The sequence below is a fragment of the Macaca mulatta genome, chromosome 8, assembly GCF_049350105.2.
Source record: "Macaca mulatta isolate MMU2019108-1 chromosome 8, T2T-MMU8v2.0, whole genome shotgun sequence".
NCBI classification, from domain to species: Eukaryota; Metazoa; Chordata; class Mammalia; order Primates; family Cercopithecidae; genus Macaca; species Macaca mulatta.
In genome coordinates this window covers 97,802,501-97,822,492 of record NC_133413.1, presented here as the reverse complement: position 1 = coordinate 97,822,492, position 19,992 = coordinate 97,802,501, and the positions used below count along the sequence as shown (strand labels likewise).

The 19,992-nt window shown below is 37.6% G+C and overlaps 1 protein-coding gene across 2 annotated transcripts in view; it reads right to left on the bottom strand.

The window, feature by feature from the left end:
- CNBD1 (cyclic nucleotide binding domain containing 1) overlaps positions 1-19,992 on the bottom strand; it is a 560,546-nt gene that overhangs the window by 79,741 nt on the left and 460,813 nt on the right. The window lies entirely within an intron of this gene.

Below are 19,992 nucleotides of genomic sequence, written 5' to 3'. Positions count from 1 at the left end.
CAATAACTATTAATGGTAAGTTTCTTAATAGATTCCAGTTTATAGACAGTACTTAACACAATATTTAAAAAATTACGCCCATTATTTATATCTTTAACATAATACATGTAACATTGCAAACACAAGACTTTGGCAGTAAAGGCACTGATATGCTAGCATACTATACGAGGCAGGAAGGAAAGGGGAATATGGAAGAAACCTTGGTCTGTAGCATTTGCTGAGTTCCAAGGTTTAAATATTTCCACCATAGCTCATTTCAAATTTCTGACAGTTTAATAACAAGCTCACAATATTGATAAATATTTGAAAATTGGCTCTCCAGAACCTGTATCTTGGGCTGTACCAACACTCTACTGATTACAATTACAGTAGGAGTTAAAAGCAAGGGCTTTGAGGACACATTGGCCCACTTTGAACCTAGTCCACTACTTTCTATGCCACCTTAGATAAATGACATAATCCCTCTGAGCTTCAAATTTTTCATCTTTAAAATGGAAAAATTAATTAAGAGTCCTTACTTTAAGCCTTATATAAACCACATGGGGCATATAAAGTATTTAGCATGTTGCCTGGTACATAGTACAACACAATATCATATTATTACAATAAATCAATGTTACTATCATTAGTCTTTCAAACTTGTAAAGTCACTCTAAGGCCGAGATACATTTGAAGGTGAACTCTATTATAACTTTGTAACTATCGATGTATTAAAATAAAAATCCCTTGATCTACATAACATTTTAAATTATCAACATGATGTAAATACTTAAATCAATTGGCAATATATAAATTAAAATTAGTATTTCAAATTATTTTCTACTGTACAAATTCTGAAACATATCAATATTTAATTCTGAAAACTTTAAACACAGCAGTAGTAACCTAAATATAAAGACACATATATAACTTTCTCATAATTTTATAAAGTATATAAACTATTAAAAACAAGTTTTTAGATCACTTGAAGGCATTCCTGTTTGTTTTCTGGCATAAAAGACCATATATCAACATAATAAAGATTACTGATGTTACCAAAATAATAAAGAAACTAGAGCATAGCATAATTCTTTAAAAATTATGGCTAAAATAAGAACATGGTAACAACTGTTAAATATAATTTACCACTAGCAAAAAATAAACATCAACATACAATGGAAAAAGTACTTCAAGATAAATGAAGTGGGATTCAATAATTTTGCTGGCATAATTATGAGGATAGCCTATTTTTTTCTCCTCATGTCATAGCTACTTCGAAGTTTATAGTAAAAAATTTAAAGGTTATTCTACTGTTGTCAATCATTTATTTTGTTGAAATAAAAATTTATGGTAATTCCTTTTTTACAGCAGAAAATGATATTAAAATTATCTTACAATGTAAAAGTATAATGTATGTGTAGAATTATGTGAAACATTTTCTCACAGATTTTTCTCTTAAAAGTAAGAGGAACTCCTCTATCAAAACATATGATAGTAGAAACTATGTAACTTCTTTTAGTCAATCCTCAAGGATATAAAGAAAGGCATAGAAGCTGCTAGCAATTGTTATAGATAAGGAAATAATGCACTTAAACATGTACTAAAGAAATCCATTATTTTTAACTATCAGACCTGTACTACTCTAATTCTTGAAAGTCAAACCCTTTGTAGATCACAGAGATGTATATATAACAACAAAGAGGAAGAAGGCCCCAGGAATTTTTCTTTGTGTTGAAGTCAAGCCAAAATTGGAAAAGCCAAACCATTGCTGCAAAATCTATGACACAGTCTCATTCCCTAGAGGGGGAATTGGCTACTTGAATCATTGTCTCTGGTCTTTATGATAATCATAGCAAATGTTCATCTCAATGAAGACAATAAAGCAAACCTTTCTGACCTAGGTAAAGAGGTTGAATTTAAATACATATAAAAATTGTATCTTCTGGTCAGGCACGGTGGCTCACGCCTGTAATCCCAGCACTTTGGGAGGCCCAGGCGGGCGGATCACCTGCGTCAGGAGTTTGAGACCACCTGGCCAACATGGCGAAACCCCGTCTCTACTAAAAGTACAAAAACTAGTTGGGCTTGACGGTGGGCACCTGCAATCCCAGCTAATTGGCAGGCTGAGGCAGAATAGCTTGAACCCAGGAGGCGGAGGTTGCAGTGAGCTGAGCTCGTGCCACTGCACTCCCACCTGAGCGACACAACGAGACTCCGCCTCAAAAAAAATTGTATCTTCACACTTAAATAAGAACATTTAAATATTAATATTACTATTTTGGACTAGAAACAGAATCATGCAATTACTCGCCACCCTCATTGTTGTTCCTAATTTTACTCATTCAGCCTCTGATCATGTTTTCCATTTTGAAGAACTTATGCTGTCAAGATAAATGTTATTTGCATACCCTTTCCTCCTCCCTTATATAGAAAATGACAAATAACCTACGATGATCTGCAGAATTATAACACATTTTTAAACGAAAAGATTTAATCATGAACTACATAGACCAAATTTTATTTATTATTATCTCAAAGTCATATTCATTTATGTTTACAAAATGTAGTGGAATTTGTAGTTAAAAGTAATATTTTAAAGACCCTTATCAAGACTCAGACTCGAAAGACCTGAAAGCATTAGATCATTATGAAAAGAACAAACTTGATATTATATTAAGGCAAATGAAAAGAAGAACATCAGAAGGATTCACAGAAATTAAACAATCAGGCATTGTTCCTTTTCTTTCTATTGTTTATCATATGCCCAGAAATAGTCCCAAGTCTAATAAAACCATTTTATTCTAATTCTAAAGTCAGACAGAAGAAGTTATGAAAAGAATAATAATTCCCTACTGGCTATTAGCATCAGCACTGGGATAGTGAAGGTCTCAGTTTAAATAGAAACTAATGATTAGAGAGGTTATTAAAGGACGTTCTCTTATTTTAAGATAAACCTCAGTCTACTAGCCTAACACACCAAAACAGGTTTGGAACAGGAATATATCTCAGGATGGACAAACGTGAGGCAGCTTTGAGCATGACATCCATTAGCTGAGTGAATGCCTCTCCTTGTAAAGATAGACTACTAGAGGAAGAAAAGTATAAAATAATAGTACCAATTAATTTTATGTTTGAACTTTATTTTCCCTTTTGAGAATTTTTTCTGAATATATTCTCCTTCCAAATATATATATTTTGCTTTAAAAATGTTAAGAAAGAACTTGGTTAGAAAGGGCTTTACATTTACTATCTCTGTAATGGTCCATACCAGTGCGAATACCGTGTAAACATCAATACTTTACCCAATATTAAACACTATCTCTTTATTAGTAAAAAATGTATATTTATTCGCAGATAAATATAGATAGCATTTATAGCCCTGTAAAGCAAATTCTTAAATATAAGGGCATCTGAGAAGAATCAAGTTTGATTAATTTCCAATTATACAATGCCTTCTGAATTCTATGGCACATTTAAAGAGGTTGTTCTCCTAAAGAATGAACACTATACATAAAATACCCTCTGTATATTAACTACCTGTCACTTGGCATAAGAAAAAATAAATGTACATGTATTCTATTTTATTTTATTTTATTTTATTTTATTTTTTTTGAGACAGAGTCTCGCTCTGTCACCCAGGCTGGAGTGCAGTGGCCGGATCTTAGCTCACTGCAAGCTCGGCCTCCCGGGTTCACGCCATTCTCCTGCCTCAGCCTCCCGAGTAGCTGGGACTACAGGCGCCCGCCACCTCGCCCGGCTAGTTTTTTTTTGTTGTTGTTGTTGTTGTTTTGTATTTTTTAGTAGAGACGGGGTTTCACCGTGTTAGCCAGGATGGTCTCGATCTCCTGACCTCGTGATCCACCCGTCTCGGCCTCCCAAAGTGCTGGGATTACAGGCTTGAGCCACCGCGCCCGGCCACATTTATTCTAATGTTAGAAATGTGTGATTTGGAAAATAGTTATAGACAAATCTGAGGAAATCTAGAGAAATATGAATTAAAAAATTACATTTTGAATATGCCTCAGAGACTTCCAATCAAAGAACTTACTAAAATAATATATTTATAAAATTAGTCATGGAAATTATCAGAATATGGTTACTCACTGCAAAACAGGGAAGATGAAGAAGGGCAATATTTGGTGTCAGAGATCCCCTCTTACTATCTATTGCTCCCACATTTACCCCATCCTCCCCTTCTCAGCAGGCAACATAGGACAAATGCTAGGGCTATGGAGCCATCCACAGATCAAGGAAGAAGAGATTATCCAGATTTCATGTCCAGCCCAATAACCAAGGAAACCATACATTTATCTCATCTTTCTTACTAACTTTAAATCTTTGCCCAAATCTCACAATCCTAATGAGATCACCGTGACTACTCTATGCAATGGTTTAATCTGCTCCTTCTAGCTTTTTCATCCTTCTCTGTAGCTATCTCCAAGGTTTGTGTTGCCACCTAAGTTATTGATTTGTTTATTGCACTTATTGTATATTATGTTTTCTATCCATTGGGATGCAAGCTCCATCAAGGCAAAGATATTTATCTTTTGTTCACTCATGTATCTACATATAGTCACTCAACAAACATTTGTTGGATGAATTCATATTCTCAAGAATATCAATATTAAACAAAGGTTTTCTTGAGCATAAGAGAAAGCTCAGAATATGATGGTTTAGATATTTCTGAAATCCTTCCTCAAGTAGCCCTACTAAAACTTCTGAATAATATATTTAAAACTATATGAGGTAGCAGAACAGCAACAGAATTTATCAAAAAACATGAATAAAAAGAAAGTGTACAGTTAGATCTGTCTGGGGGTGGGTAAAAAAGCCCTGGAGGCAATGGCAAAGTATGTGTGAAAGATCAAATGTGGAAATCCTCCTACGGAAACTCCCAAAGAGCAATACTCTCAGTGGGTGAACTAGAAAAAGCCCACCTCAGAAAAAGAGCTCCTGGAGATATTTTCCTCTCTTGGTCCTGGCTCTGAATTAAATGAAAGAAGAAAAAGGTAACAACTCTCTGTAATTCTCACTCATGATATTGGGGCTAGAATCCATACCACCTGTGAGGCAATAAAATCCTTTAATTAAACATTTATTTTCAAACCATACTGGGTTTTAGTGACTCTAAATGCTTGGAATAAAGGAAAATAAATTCTTTCTGAATGAATTAACCTTATCCCAAGCTTCAAAGACTCTCTCTATATAAGATGCTATTTTAGGGAATATAAACTCTCAATGAAATAGATGCTGTATAGCAAATATACTAGTATATCAACACATAGTCACTATACTCTTAAAAACTTATCTACATATATATATACACACACACACATATATGCAGACACACTATTATACATGTTTGTGTGTGTATATATGTATACTTTCTATGTGTAGCAAATATACACATATATAAAGACATCACAATGATCAAATAGCAAATATAAGACTATACTTATGGAAGAAAAAGAGACTCATAATTGGCCAACTGGATTACAAAAAATAACTGTATAGAAATTTTAGAAAAAATATAATTAATAAAAATATTAAATGAATTAAATATTAAACAGAAATATCAAACCTAGATTCTCAAATTTTACGAAGAAAATCAAGCATAACGGCGGACACGGTGACTCACGCCTGTAATCCCAGCACTTTGGGAAGCTGGGCGGACGGATCACCTGGAGGTCGGGAGTTCAAGACCAGCCAACATGGAGAAACACCATCTCTACTAAAAACACAAAATTTTCCAAGCCTGGTGGCTCATGCCTGTAATCCCAGCTACTTGAGAGGCTCAGGCAGGAGAATCACTTAAACCAGGAGGCAGAGGTTGTGGTGAGCCGAGATCTCGCCATTGCACTCCAGCCTGGGCAACAAGAGTGAAACTCCGTCCCCCAACAAATAAAAGAAGGAAAAAAAAAAAGAAAGAAAATTAAGTATAATATGACTTTTTATATTATAATTGGGGCCATGAAACTGTAACACAATGAATACATTTCTATTTCAAAGCACTATGCATTTGAATATCAGCTTATTTTAATCAAAATTTAGAAATTAAATAGTCACCTCTTTATGCAAGGTAGAAATACTCCTTAACTGCTTTTTATTTTCAGTAGCCAAGAGACTTAATTACTCTGGGTATACTCATCAAGATTTTTATTGATACTCTGTTGAAATCACTAGTTTTGGTGGAATTTTATGTTTTTGATATTCCAATTTAATTTTTATTTGTAAGTCTTTTTTATGTTTGCTTCATAACAGGCTTGTACTTTCATTACTTTTCTTGCTTAGTTCAGTTTCGAATCTCTAAAATTCTGATACTATTTAAATGATATTTCTCATTATTTTGAACAATTATTGTTGATTATATAAATTATGACTTATTGATTGCCTGAAATGAAAACTGATTCTTGTTGATGTAGTCAGAGGGAAGGTTTTGAGGAAAAGACTGATATTTGACCCAAAGTCATTTACATTGGGTACCACAGTCAAAATAAATGAAGTCAAGTGACAGATACATGCGGGACTTCTGGCTATGCAGAAGGGGTAGAGCATTAAAAAAGAATTTAGATGGCAGTACCAAATGACTGATTAGATGCTAAGCAAATAGAAAATTAAAAGGGAAATGTTTCAAATAACATAAGAATTGTATGATTACCAAGTTCCAAAAATATGTCTGATTCACTAATATAACCCTTCAGTTTTTCTAGCACTATGTTGAATCTAAATACACATGGAATGATGTACTTAAATAGATAAGTGTATATACTTCATTTCAATAAGATATTGTGTGTTAGGGAAAGTGAGTATGTTAAGCCTGACTTCATTTCAATAAGATATTGTGTGTTAGGGAAAGTGAGTATGTTAAGCCTGACATTCTGAATCAAAATTCTATTTTAGCTGAAGTAGTTAAATGACTTTGTGTCACAGGGTTTGTTAGAGTATCAAAAGAGATGATCTAACTTAATGTGTAAGGCCCAGTGCATTATAACTAGTGCAAAATCAATAGAAGGAAAATATTTTCATATTTGTGTCAGAAAAAGAAGTTTCTAAGTTTTCAGTTTTGGTAATCATATTTAGTCATACATTCTAGTTAATCAGGGTAACTGTCCATGTAAATATTATACACTGATTAGTTACCTCATCCTAGCACTGCCTAACTACCTATAGTAATTTCAGTTTAATTATTTAAGCAGCATTGTTTCAGAAATGAATAACCACTATTAATTGAACTGGTCAAAGGAAGTACATGGATGGTACTGTACAATACATTCACTCATTTGTACCAAGTGTACAATATGATTATTTTTTTTGTTATGCGAAATAATGACTTACCTGATTAATTTCACAATAATTAATTTAGATTCAAGACATATTCTGCTTGGTTTATATTAAAGTAGTCTATACAGGGGCAGGGAAACCATTTGTAGTAAAGAGATTTATTTTATTACACCTTAGTTAAACTCAAATGAATTCGATCACTATATGTAAAATCATATTTCATACAGATAGTCGTCATCTAACTTTCATTTTTGTATACAATAGTGACAGTAAAAAAAAAGTGACAGTAAAAAAAAAAAAGAACAGGGGCGGAGCAAGATGGCCGAATAGGAACAGCTCCAGTCTCCAACTCCCAGAGCGAGCGAAACAGAAGACCGGTGATTTCTGCATTTTCAACTGAGGTACTGGGTTCATCTCACTGGGGAGTGCCGGACGATCGGTGCTGGTCAGCTGCTGCAGCCCGATCAGCCAGAGCTGAAGCAGGGCGAGGCATTGCCTCACCTGGGAAGCGCAAGGGGGAAGGGAATCCCTTTTCCTAGCCAGGGGAACTGAGACACACAACACCTGGAAAATCGGGTAACTCCCACCCCAATACTGCGCTTTAAGCAAACAGGCACACCAGGAGATCATATCCCACACCTGGCCGGGAGGGTCCCACACCCACGGAGCCTCCCTCATTGCTAGCGCAGCAGTCTGTGATCTACCGGCAAGGCAGCAGCGAGGCTGGGGGAGGGGCGCCCGCCATTGCTGAGGCTTAAGTAGGTAAACAAAGCTGCTGGGAAGCTCGAACTGGGTGGAGCTCACAGCAGCTCAAGGAAACCTGCCTGTCTCTGTAGACTCCACCTCTGAGGACAGGGCACAGTAAACGATAACAAACACAGCCGAAACCTCAGCAGATGCAAATGACTCTGTCTGACAGCTTTGAAGAGAGCAGTGGATCTCCCAACACGGAGGTTGAGATCTGAGAAGGGACAGACTCCCTGCTCAAGTGGGTCCCTGACCCCCAAGTAGCCTAACTGGGAGACATCCCCCACTAGGGGCAGTCTGACACCCCACACCTCACAGGGTGGAGTACACCCCTGAGAGGAAGCTTCCAAAGCAAGAATCAGACAGGTACACTCGCTGTTCAGAAATATTCTGTCTTCTGCAGCCTCTGCTGCTAATACCCAGGCAAACAGGGTCTGGAGTGGACCTCAAGCAATCTCCAACAGACCTACAGCTGAGGGTCCTGACTGTTAGAAGGAAAACTATCAAACAGGAAGGACACCTACACCAAAACCCCATCAGTACATCACCATCATCAAAGACCAGAGGCAGATAAAACCACAAAGATGGGGAAAAAGCAGGGCAGAAAAGCTGGAAATTCAAAAAATAAGGCGCATCTCCCCCGGCAAAGGAGCGCAGCTCATCGCCAGCAACGGATCAAAGCTGGACGGAGAATGACTTTGACGAGATGAGAGAAGAAGTCTTCAGTCCATGAAATTTCTCAGAGCTAAAGGAGGAATTACGTACCCAGCGCAAAGAAACTAAAAATCTTGAAAAAAAAGTGGAAGAATTGATGGCTAGAGTAATTAATGCAGAGAAGGTCATAAACGAAATGAAAGAGATGAAAACCATGACACGAGAAATATGTGACAAATGCACAAGCTTCAGTAACCGACTTGATCAACTGGAAGAAAGAGTATCTGCGATTGAGGATCAAATGAATGAAATGAAGCGAGAAGAGAAACCAAAAGAAAAAAGAAGAAAAAGAAATGAACAAAGCCTGCAAGAAGTATGGGATTATGTAAAAAGACCAAATCTACGTCTGATTGGGGTGCCTGAAAGTGAGGGGGAAAATGGAACCAAGTTGGAAAACACTCTTCAGGATATCATCCAGGAGAACTTCCCCAACCTAGTAGGGCAGGCCAACATTCAAATCCAGGAAATACAGAGAACGCCACAAAGATACTCCTCGAGAAGAGCAACTCCAAGACACATAATTGCCACATTCACCAAAGTTGAAATGAAGGAAAAAATCTTAAGGGCAGCCAGAGAGAAAGGTCGGGTTACCCACAAAGAGAAGCCCATCAGACTAACAGCAGATCTCTCAGCAGAAACTCTCCAAGCCAGAAGAGAGTGGGGGCCAATATTCAACATTCTTAAAGAAAAGAATTTTCAACCCAGAATTTCATATCCAGCCAAACTAAGTTTCATAAGTGAAGGAGAAATAAAATCCTTTACAGATAAGCAAATGCTTAGAGATTTTGTCACCACTAGGCCTGCCTTACAAAAGACCCTGAAGGAAGCACTAAACATGGAAAGGAACAACCGGTACCAGCCATTGCAAAAACATGCCAAAATGTAAAGACCATTGATGCTAGGAAGAAACTGCATCAACTAACGAGCAAAATAACCAGTTAATATGATAATGGCAGGATCAAGTTCACACATAATAATCTTAACCTTAAATGTAAATGGACTAAATGCTCCAATTAAAAGACACAGACTGGCAAACTGGATAAAGAGTCAAGACCCATCAGTCTGCTGTATTCAGGAGACCCATCTCACACGCAGAGACATACATAGGCTCAAAATAAAGGGATGGAGGAAGATTTACCAAGCAAATGGAGAACAAAAAAAAGCGGGGGTTGCAATACTAGTCTCTGATAAAACAGACTTTAAACCATCAAAGATCAAAAGAGACAAAGAAGGCCATTACATAATGGTAAAGGGATCAATTCACAGGAAGTGCTAACTATCCTAAATATATATGCACCCAATACAGGAGCACCCAGATTCATAAAGCAAGTCCTTAGAGACTTACAAAGAGACTTAGACTCCAATACAATAATAATGGGAGACTTCAACACTCCACTGTCAACATTAGACAGATCAACGAGACAGAAAGTTAACAAGGATATCCAGGAATTGAACTCATCTCTGCAGCAAGCAGACGTAATAGACATCTATAGAACTCTCCACACCAAATCAACAAAATATACATTCTTCTCAGCACCACATCGTACTTACTCCAAAATTGACCACGTAATTGGAAGTAAAGCACTCCTCAGCAAATGTACAAGAACAGAAATTATAACAAACTGTCTCTCAGACCACAGTGCAATCAAACTAGAACTCAGGACTAAGAAACTCAATCAAAACCACTCAACTACATGGAAACTGAACAACCTGCTCCTGAATGACTACTGGGTACATAACGAAATGAAGGCAGAAATAAAGATGTTCTTTCAAACCAATGAGAACAAAGATACAACATACCAGAATCTCTGGGACACATTTAAAGCAGTGTGTAGAGGGAAATTTATAGCACTAAATGCCCACAAGAGAAAGCAGGAAAGATCTAAAATTGACACTCTAGCATCGCAATTAAAAGAACTAGAGAAGCAAGAGCAAACACATTCGAAAGCTAGCAGAAGGCTAGAAATAACTAAGATCAGAGCAGAACTGAAGGAGATAGAGACACAAAAAACTCTCCAAAAAATCAATGAATCCAGGAGTTGGTTTTTTGAAAAGATCAACAAAATTGACAGACCACTAGCAAGACTAATAAAGAAGAAAAGAGAGAAGAATCAAATCGACGCAATTAAAAATGATAAAGGGGATATCACCACCGACCCCACAGAAATACAAACTACCATCAGAGAATACTATAAACACCTCTACGCAAATAAACTGGAAAATCTAGAAGAAATGGATAATTTCCTGGACACTTACACTCTTCCAAGACTAAACCAGGAAGAAGTTGAATCCCTGAATAGACCAATAGCAGGCTCTGAAATTGAGGCAATAATTAATAGCCTACCAACCAAAAAAAGTCCAGGACCAGATGGATTCATAGCTGAATTCTACCAGAGGTATAAGGAGGAGTTGGTACCATTCCTTCTGAAACTATTCCAATCAATAGAAAAAGAGGGAATCCTCCCTAACTCATTTTATGAGGCCAACATCATCCTGATACCAAAGCCTGGCAGAGACACAACAAAAAAAGAGAATTTTAGACCAATATCCCTGATGAACATCGATGCAAAAATCCTCAATAAAATACTGGCAAACCGGATTCAGCAACACATCAAAAAGCTTATCCACCATGATCAAGTGGGCTTCATCCCTGGGATGAAAGGCTGGTTCAACATTCGCAAATCAATAAACATAATCCAGCATATAAACAGAACCAAAGACAAGAACCACATGATTATCTCAATAGATGCAGAAAAGGCTTTTGACAAAATTCAACAGCCCTTCATGCTAAAAATGCTCAATAAATTCGGTATTGATGGAACGTACCTCAAAATAATAAGAGCTATTTATGACAAACCCATAGCCAATATCATACTGAATGGGCAAAACCTGGAAAAATTCCCTTTGAAAACTGGCACAAGACAGGGATGCCCTCTCTCACCACTCCTATTCAACATAGTGTTGGAAGTTCTGGCTAGGGCAATCAGGCAAGAGAAAGAAATCAAGGGTATTCAGTTAGGAAAAGAAAAAGTCAAATTGTCCCTGTTTGCAGATGACATGATTGTATATTTAGAAAACCCCATTGTCTCAGCCCAAAATCTCCTTAAGCTGATAAGCAACTTCAGCAAAGTCTCAGGATACAAAATTAATGTGCAAAAATCACAAGCATTCTTATACACCAGTAACAGACAAACAGAGAGCCAAATCAGGAATGAACTTCCATTCACAATTGCTTCAAAGAGAATCAAATACCTAGGAATCCAACTTACAAGGGATGTAAAGGACCTCTTCAAGGAGAACTACAAACCACTGCTCAGTGAAATAAAAGAGGACACAAACAAATGGAAGAACATAACACGCTCATGGATAGGAAGAATCAATATTGTGAAAATGGCCATACTGCCCAAGGTAATTTATAGATTCAATGCCATCCCCATCAAGCTACCAATGAGTTTCTTCACAGAATTGGAAAAAACTGCTTTAAAGTTCATATGGAACCAAAAAAGAGCCCGCATCTCCAAGACAATCCTAAGTCAAAAGAACAAAGCTGGAGGCATCACACTACCTGACTTCAAACTATACTACAAGGCTACAGTAACCAAAACAGCATGGTACTGGTACCAAAACAGACATATAGACCAATGGAACAGAACAGAGTCCTCAGAAATAATACCACACATCTACAGCCATCTGATCTTTGACAAACCTGAGAGAAACAAGAAATGGGGAAAGGATTCCCTATTTAATAAATGGTGCCTGGAAAATTGGCTAGCCATAAGTAGAAAGCTGAAACTGGATCCTTTCCTTACTCCTTATACGAAAATTAATTCAAGATGGATTAGAGACTTAAATGTTAGACCTAATACCATAAAAATCCTAGAGGAAAACCTAGGTAGTACCATTCAGGACATAGACATGGGCAAAGACTTCTTGTCTAAAACACCAAAAGCAACGGCAGCAAAAGCCAAAATTGACAAATGGGATCTCATTAAACTAAAGAGCTTCTGCACAGCAAAAGAAACTACCATCAGAGTAAACAGACAACCTACAGAATGGGAGAAAATTTTTGCAATCTACTCATCTGACAAAGGGCTAATATCCAGAACCTACAAAGAACTCAAACAAATTTACAAGAAAAAAACAAACCACCCCATCAAAAAGTGGGCAAAGGATATGAACAGACACTTCTCAAAAGAAGACATTCATACAGGCAACAGACACATGAAAAAATGCTCATCATCACTGGCCATCAGAGAAATGCAAATCAAAACCACAATGAGATACCATCTCACACCAGTTAGAATGGCGATCATTCAAAAGTCAGGAAACAACAGGTGCTGGAGAGGATGTGGAGAAATAGGAACACTTTTACACTGTTGGTGGGATTGTAAACTAGTTCAACCATTATGGAAAACAGTATGGCGATTCCTCAAGGATCTAGAACTAGATGTACCATATGACCCAGCCATCCCATTACTGGGTATATACCCAAAGGATTATAAATTATGCTGCTATAAAGACACATGCACATGTATGTTTATTGCAGCACTATTCACAATAGCAAAGACTTGGAATCAACCCAAATGTCCATCAGTGACAGATTGGATTAAGAAAATGTGGCACATATACACCATGGAATACTATGCAGCCATCAAAAAGGATGAGTTTGTGTCCTTTGTAGGGACATGGATGCAGCTGGAAACCATCATTCTTAGCAAACTATCACAAGAACAGAAAACCAAACACCGCATGTTCTCACTCATAGGTGGGAACTGAACAATGAGATCACTTGGACTCAGGAAGGGGAACATCACACACCGGGGCCTATCATGGGGAGGGGGAAGGGGGAGGGGGGAGGGATTGCATTGGGAGTTATACCTGATGTAAATGACGAGTTGATGGGTGCAGCACACCAACATGGCACAAGTATACATATGTAACAAACCTGCACGTTATGCACATGTACCCTACAACATAAAGTATAATAATAATAAATAAATTTTAAAAAAAATTTAAAAAATAAAAATAAAAAAAAAGTGAAATTTTTAAAAAACTATTTTTCAAAATCTCAAAATGATACGATAAAACCCATTTCTATTTTAAAATTGAAATATTCATGTTTCTCTTATTAGGCTTTGTAAACTTCTTAATACATCTCTCTTGTAATAGTATTTTTGATTATTCTGAAACTATTATTTTCCCCTTAATCTCATTATTTTGTATGTAGAACAACTCAGTAAAAATTTCTTACCCATATTTTCTTCTTTTTGATATTTCATTAATAACTAGTTCATTTGAATAATTTTTGACAACATTATGTTGGGTTAAATAACTTGATTATTTTCCCTGTTTCTATAGATAATTTTCTAACACATTTTATTTTAAAAATTACTAGCCTTTTCCCACTGATTTGTGACACTTCCTCTGTTACAAACTGCATACCACTCTATACATTAGAATATTGAATATCTAGCACTCAAATCAAAACCTAAGCAAAGAGCATGAAAAAGTTGTTAGAGCCTTTATAGGAAGTAATTTATTTATTTATTTTGTTGATTGTATTTTTTTTTTATTATACTTAAAGTTCTGGGCTACATGTGGACAAAGTGCAGGTTTGTTACATATGTATACATGTGCCATGTTGGTGTGCTGCACCCATTAACTGGTCATTTACATTAGGTATATCTCCTAATGCTATCCCCCTCCCCTCCTCACACCTCACAACAGGCCCTGGTGTGCGACGTTCCCCTTCCTGTGTCCAAGTGATCTCATTGTTCAATTCCCACCTATGAGTGAGAACATGCGATGTTTGGTTTTTTGTCCTTGCAATGGTTTGCTGAGAATGATGGTTTCCACCTTCATCCATGTCCCTACAAAGGACATGAACTCATCCTTTTTTATGACTGCATAGTATTCCATAGTGTATATGTGCCACATTTTCTTAATCCAGTCTGTCACTGATGGACATTTGGGTTGGTTCCAAGTCTTTGCTATTGTGAGTAGTGCCACAATAAACATACATGTGCATGTGTCTTTATAGCAGCATGATTTATAATCCTTTGGGTATATACCCAGTAATGGGATGGCTGGGTCAAATGGTATTTCTAGTTCTAGATCCTTGAGGAATCGCCACACAGTCTTCCACAATGGTTGAACTAGTTTACAATCCCACCAACAGTGGAAAAGTGTTCCTATTTCTCCACATCCTCTCCAGCACCTGTTGTTTCCTGACTTTTTAATGGTTGCCATTCTAACTGGTGTGATATGGTATCTCATTGTGGTTTTGATTTGCATTTCTCTGATGGCCAGTGATGATGAGCATTTTTTCATGTGTCTGTTGGCTGCATAAATGTCTTCTTTTGAGAAGTGTCTGTTCATATCCTTTGCCCATTTTTTGATGGGGTTGTCTTTTTCTTGTAAATTTGTTTGAGTTCTTTGTAGATTCTGGATATTAGCCCTTTGTCAGATGAGTAGATTGCAAACATTTTCTCCCATTCTGTAGGTTGCCTGTTCACTCTGATGGTAGTTTCTTTTGCTGTGCAGAAGCTCTTCAGTTTAATTAGATCCCATTTGTCAATTTTGGCTTTTGTTGCCATTGATTTGGTGCTTTAGACATGAAGAACTTGACCATGCCTATGTCCTGAAAGGTATTGCCCAGGTTTTTTTCTAGGGTTTTTATGGTTTTAGGTCTAACATTTAAGTCTTTAATCCATCTTGAAACAATTTTTGTATAAGGTGTAAGGAAGGGATCCAGTTTCAGCTTACTACATATGGCTAGTGAGTTTTCCCAGCACCATTTATTAAATAGGGAATCCTTGCCCCATTTCTTGTTTTTGTCAGGTTTGTCAAAGATCAGATGGTTGTAGATGTATGGTATTATTTCTGAGGGCTCTGTTCTGTTCCACCGGTCTATATCTCTGTTTTGGTAGCAGTACCATGCTGTTTTGGTTACTGTAGCCTTGTAGTATAGTTTGAAGTCAGGTAGGGTGATGCCTGCAGATTTGTTCTTTTGGCTTATGATTGACTTGGCAATGTGGGCTCTCTTTTGGTTCCATATGAACTTTAAAGTAGTTTTTCTAATTCTGTGAAGAAAGTCATTGGTTGCTTGATGGGGATGGCATTGAATCTGTAAATTACCTTGGGCAGTATGGCCATTTTCACAATATTGATTCTTCCTATCCATGGGCATGGAATGTTCTTCCATTTGTTTGTGTCCTCTTTGATTTCATTGAGCCGTGGTTTGTAGTTCTCCTTGAAGAGGTCCTTTACATCCCTTGTAAGTTGGATTCCTAGATATTTTATTCTGTTTGAAGCAATTGTGAATGGGGAGTTCAATCAGGATTTGGCTCTCTGTTTGTCTGTTATTGGTGTATAAGAATGCTTGTGATTTTTGCACATTGATTTTGTATCCTGAGACTTTGCTGAAGTTGCTTATCAGCTTAAGGAGATTTTGGGCTGAGACAATAGGGTATTCTAAATATACAATCATGTCATGTGCAAACAGGGACGATTTGACTTACTCTTTTCCTACTTGAATACCTTTATTTCTTTCTCCTGCCTGATTGCCCTGGTCGGAACTTCCAACACTATGTTGAATAGGAGTGGTGAAAGAGGGCATCCCTGACTTGTGCCAGTTTTCAAGGGGAATGCTTCCAGTTTTTTCCATTCAGTATGATATTGGCTGCAGGTTTCTTATCAATAGCACTTATTATTTTGAGATACATCCCATCAATACCTAACTTTTGAGAGTTTTTAGCATGAAGGGCTGTTGAATTTTGTCAAAAGCCTTTTCTGCATCTATTGAGATAATCTTGTGGTTTTTGTCTTTGGTTCTGTTTATATGCTGGATTACATTTATTGATTTCCATTTGTTGAAACAGCCTTGCATCCCAGGGAGGAAGCCCACTTGATCATGGTGGATAAGCTTTTTGATGTGCTGCTGGATTCCATTTGTCAGTATTTTATTGAGGATTTTTGCATCGATGTTCATCAGGGATTTTGGTCTAAAATTCTCTTTTTTTTGTTGTGTCTCTGCCAGGCTTTCGTATCAGGATGATGCTCATAAAATGAGTTAGGAAGGATTCGCTCTTTTTCTACTGATTGGAATAGTTTCAGAAGGAATGGAACCAGCTCCTCCTTGTACCTCTGGTAGAATTTGGCTGTGAATCCATCTGGTCCTGGACTTCTTTTGGTTGTAAGCTATTAATTATTGCCTCAATTTCAGAGCCTATTATTGGTCTATTCAGAGATTCAACTTCTTCCTGGTTTAGTCTTGGGAGGCTGTATGTGTCCAGGAATTTTTCCATTTCTTCTATATTTTCGAGTTTATTTTCATAGAGCTGTTTATAGTATTCTTTGATGGGAGTTTGCATTTCTGTGGGACCAATGGTGATATCTTTATCTTTTTTTATTGCATCTATTTGATTCTTCTCTCTTTATTTCTTTATTAGTCTTGCTAGTGGTCTATCAATTTTGTTGATCATTTCAAAAAACCAGCTCCTGGATTCATTGAGTTTTTGAAGGGCTTTTTGTGTCTCTATCTCCTTCAGTTCTGCTCTGATCTTAGTTATTTCTTGCCTTCTGCTAGCTTTTGAAAGTGTTTACTCTTGCTTCTCTAGTTCTTTTAATTGTGATGTTAAGTTGTCAATTTTAGATCTTTCCTGCTTTCTCTTGTGGGTATTCAGTGCTATAAATTTCCCTCTACACACTGCTTTAAATATGTCCCGGAGATTCTGGTATGTTGTGTCTTTGTTCTCATTGGTTTCAAAGAACATCTTTATCTCTGCCTTCATTTTGTTATGTACCCAGTAGTCCTTCAGGAGCAGGTTGTTCAGTCTCCATGTAGTTGAGTGGTTTTGAGTGAGTTTCTTATTCCTGAGTTGTACTTTGATTGCACTGTGGTCTGAGAGACAGTTTGTTATAATTTCTGTTCTTGTACATTTGCTGAGGAGCGCTTTACTTCCAACTATGTGATCAATTTTGGAATAAGTGTGATGTGGTGCTGAGAAGAATGTATATTCTGTTGATTTGGCATGGAGAGTTCTTTAAATGTCTATTAGGTCTGCTTGGTGCAGAGCTGAGTTCAATTCTTGGATATCCTTGTTAACTCTCTGTCTTGTTGATCTGTCTAATGTTGACAGTGGGGTGTTAAAATCTCCCATTTTTATTGTTTGGGAGTCTAAGTCTATCTGTAGGTCTCTAAGGACTTGCTTTATGAATTTGGATGCTGCTGTGTTGGGTGCATATATATTTAGGATAGTTAGCTCTTCTTGTGGAATCGATTCCTTTACCATTATGTAATGGCCTTCTTTGTCTCTTTTGATATTTGTTGGTTTAAAGTCTGTTTTATCAGAGACTAGGATTGCAATCCCTGCTTTTTTTGTTTTCCATTTGCTTGGTAGATCTTCCTCTGTCCCTTTATTTTGAGCTTATGTGTGTCTCTGCACTTCAGATGGTATGCTGAATACAGTAGACTGATGGGTCTTGACTCTTTATCCAATTTGCTGGTTGTGTCTTTTAATTGGAGCATTTAGCCCATTTACATTTAAGGTTTATATTGTTATGTGTGATTTTGATCCTGTCGTTATGATATTAATTGGTTATTTTGCTCATTAGTTGGTGCAGTTTCTTCCTAGCATCAATGATCTTTACAATTTAACATGTTTTTTCAGTGGCTGGTACTGGTTGTTCCTTTCTATGTTTAGTGCTTCCTTCAGGAACTCTTGTATGTCAGGCCTGGTGGTGACAAAATCTCTCAGCATTTGCTTGTCTGTAAAGGATTTTATTTCTCCTTCACTTATGAAGCTTAGTTTGGCTGGATATAAAATTCTGGGTTGAAAATTCTGTTCTTTAAGAACACTGAATATTAGTCCCCACTCTCTTCTGGCTTGTAAGTTTCTGCTGAGAGATCCATTGTTAGTCTGATGCGCTTCCCTTTGTGGGCAACCCAACCTTTCTCTCTTGTTGCCCTTAACATTTTTTCCTTCATTTCAAGTTTGGTGAATCTGACAGTTATGTGTCTTGGAGTTGTTCTTCTCAAGGAGTATCTTTGTGGCGTTCTCTGTATTTCCTGAATTTGAATGTTGGCCTGCCTTCCTAGGTTGGGAAATTTCTCCTGGACAATATCCTGCAGAGTGTTTTCCAAATTGGTTCCATTCTCCCTGTCACTTTCAGGGACACCAATCAGATGTAGATTTGGTCTTTTCACATAGTCCCATGTTTCCTGTTGGCTTTGTTTGTTTCCTTTTACACTTTTTTCTCTAAACTTCTCTTCTCGCTTCATTTCATTCATTTGATCTTCAATCACTGAAACCCTTTCTTCCAGTTGTTCTAATCAGCTACTGAAGCTTGTGCGTTTGTCACGTAGTTCTTGTACCATGGTTTTCAGCTCCATCAGGTCATTTAAGGACTTCTCTACCCTGGTCATTCTAGTTAGCCATTTGTTTAATCTTTTTTCAAGGTTTTTAGCTTCTTTGTGATGGGTTCGAACTTCCTCCTTTAGCTTGGCGTAGTTTGATCATTTGAAGTCTTCTTCTCTCAACTCACCAAAGTCATTCTCTGTCCAGCTTTGTCCCATTGCTGGTGAGGAGCTGCGTTCCTTTGGAGGGGGAGAGGCACTCTGATTTTTAGAATTTTCAGCTTTTCTGCTGTTTCTTTCCCATCTTTGTGGTTTTACCTACCTTCGATCTTTGATGATGGTCACATACAGATGGGGTTTTGGTGTGGATGTCTTTTCTGTTTGGTAGTTTTCCTTCTAATAGTCAGGACCCTCAGCTACAGAACTGTTGGAGTTTGCTGGAGGTCCTCTCCAGACCCTGTTTGCCTGGATATCAGCAGCAGAGGCTGCAGAACAATGAATATTGCTGAACAGCAAATGTCGCTGCCTGATTGTTCCTCTGGAAGTTTCATCTCAGAGAGGTACCCGGCCATGTGAGGTGTCAGTCTGCCCCTACTGGAGGGTGTCTCCCAGTTAGGCTACTCGGTGGTCAGGGGCCCATTTGAGGAGGCACTCTGTTTGTTCTCAGATCTTAAACTCCGTCCTGGGAGAACCACTACTCTTCAAAGCTGTCAGACAGGTACATTTAAGTCTGCAGAGGTTTCCCTGCCTTTTGTTTGGCTATGCCCTGCCCCCAGAGGTGGAGTCTACAGAGGCAGGCAGGCCTCCTTGAGCTGTGGTGGGCTCTACCCAGTTTGAGCTTCCTAGATACTTTGTTTACCTACTCAAGCCTCAGTAATGGTGGGCACCCCTCCCCCAGCCTCGCTGCTGCCTTG